General features: G+C 52.5%; 1 non-coding gene across 1 annotated transcript; it reads left to right on the plus strand.

Moving 5' to 3' along the window:
- Positions 1-628: 628 nt before the first annotated feature.
- Positions 629-701, plus strand: TRNAE-UUC (transfer RNA glutamic acid (anticodon UUC)). The gene has a single exon. It is a non-coding gene; the product is annotated as a tRNA-Glu (tRNA).
- The last annotated feature ends 775 nt before the right edge of the window (positions 702-1,476 follow it).

Here is a 1,476-nt window from a genome sequence, read left to right on the forward strand (position 1 = left end):
TGAAACCATGAAGGCGGGTGTGTTTGATTCTGACCAGAAAGGAGGACGTGGCATTTAAGCTGCATCTTAAAAAAAAAAAAAGACAGGATTTGACAGTCAGGGATGTGGGAAAGGGCATTGGAGGTGGAAAGAACAGACTAAGATGTGAGAATTTGTGGGGTACATTCAGGAAACAGCGTAAAATTAGCTGCTGTGGATGGTGTGTGATATAGGACAGAAGGCTGCTCAGATAATCCTGGGAACGTGAAACACCAGGCTGAGGAATTTGATCTTTATTTTCCTGGCAATAGGGAGCCACTGAAGGTGCTCGAGCAGTGGGGAGAGCCTGAATCAGAGCAGCACTTTAGGAAGATTAATTTGTGCCCGGGGGTGGGGGAGGGAGTGGCTTGAAGAGGCCAGAGGCAGGGCCAAGGGAAGACGAGAGAGAAATGAGTTCCTCTGAATAAGAGTCAGACAATGGATGGGTTAGGAGTGATGGGGGACATTCTTGGGGACAATTGCCTTGATATAGACACAGACTGGGTGCCAGCACAGGGGTGGAGCATTAGAGCAGCCTGTGTTTTGGCCCCTTTGCCACGCGGCATCCAGGCTCAGCATCTTCCTCCTTTAAGAATGGCATCCAGGGAATTCTCTGGTGGTCCAGTGGTTAGGACTCGGTGCTTTCACTGCCGAGGTCCTGGGTTCGATCCCCGGTCGGGGAATTAAGATCCCACAAGCCGCGTGGCACGGCCAAAAAGAAAAAACGAAAAGAATGGCATCCATTCCCATCCCTCCACATATAGATCCATGGATGTATATGGACCAGGATGGCATTACTTTGCATTGCTGAGCAGCTTTCCACTGTGTGGATGTACCACAATTCACTGACCTATTCACTGCTGGTGGACATTTGGGTAGTTCCCAGTAAGCCCCTTTTTAAGTATCAATAGATGTCACCTCGCACAAAGCAATAAAATCTGAGAAAGCGCTGATGGGATGGGCCAGCTATCTTTTATCTAGTACACCTTAAAATAAATGCATAAGTATCACAAATCACACATGTCTGTCCAGGACCATCTTTCCTGGTGAGCTCGGGGCTCACTCTGGCAGAGGCTGTGGGAATTGCTGCTGCAGTGGCTGTGTTGTTGCATGAGGATGCTGCCGCGGGACCGGAGATGGACATGGACGCCAAGCCTCTTCTCATCCTTGGACGAGAGGCCTTCTGGAAGCCGCTCTGGCTGGGCCCCTGCCCCCCACCTCCAGTCTCAGCTGGATGGAGACATTGAGCCCAATTCATGCTGCCTTCAAAGGGCTCCTGTCTGAACCAGGCTCTTGGGCTAACCTCAGCCAAATCCTCGCCTAGGGAAACACACTGGGCCCTTGTTCAGACGGAGGCCCGCCTGCAGGAGGTCAGCCCAGCTGTGAGGGCAGAATCCCCAGCTCAGCCGTGGAGTGTGGCACGGGGGCCTCCTGGGCTCGCTGCCCGCCAGCCCCAGG

The sequence above is a fragment of the Lipotes vexillifer genome, unplaced genomic scaffold (genome assembly GCF_000442215.2).
Source record: "Lipotes vexillifer unplaced genomic scaffold, Lipotes_vexillifer_v1.1 scaffold21, whole genome shotgun sequence".
NCBI classification, from domain to species: domain Eukaryota; kingdom Metazoa; phylum Chordata; class Mammalia; order Artiodactyla; family Lipotidae; genus Lipotes; species Lipotes vexillifer.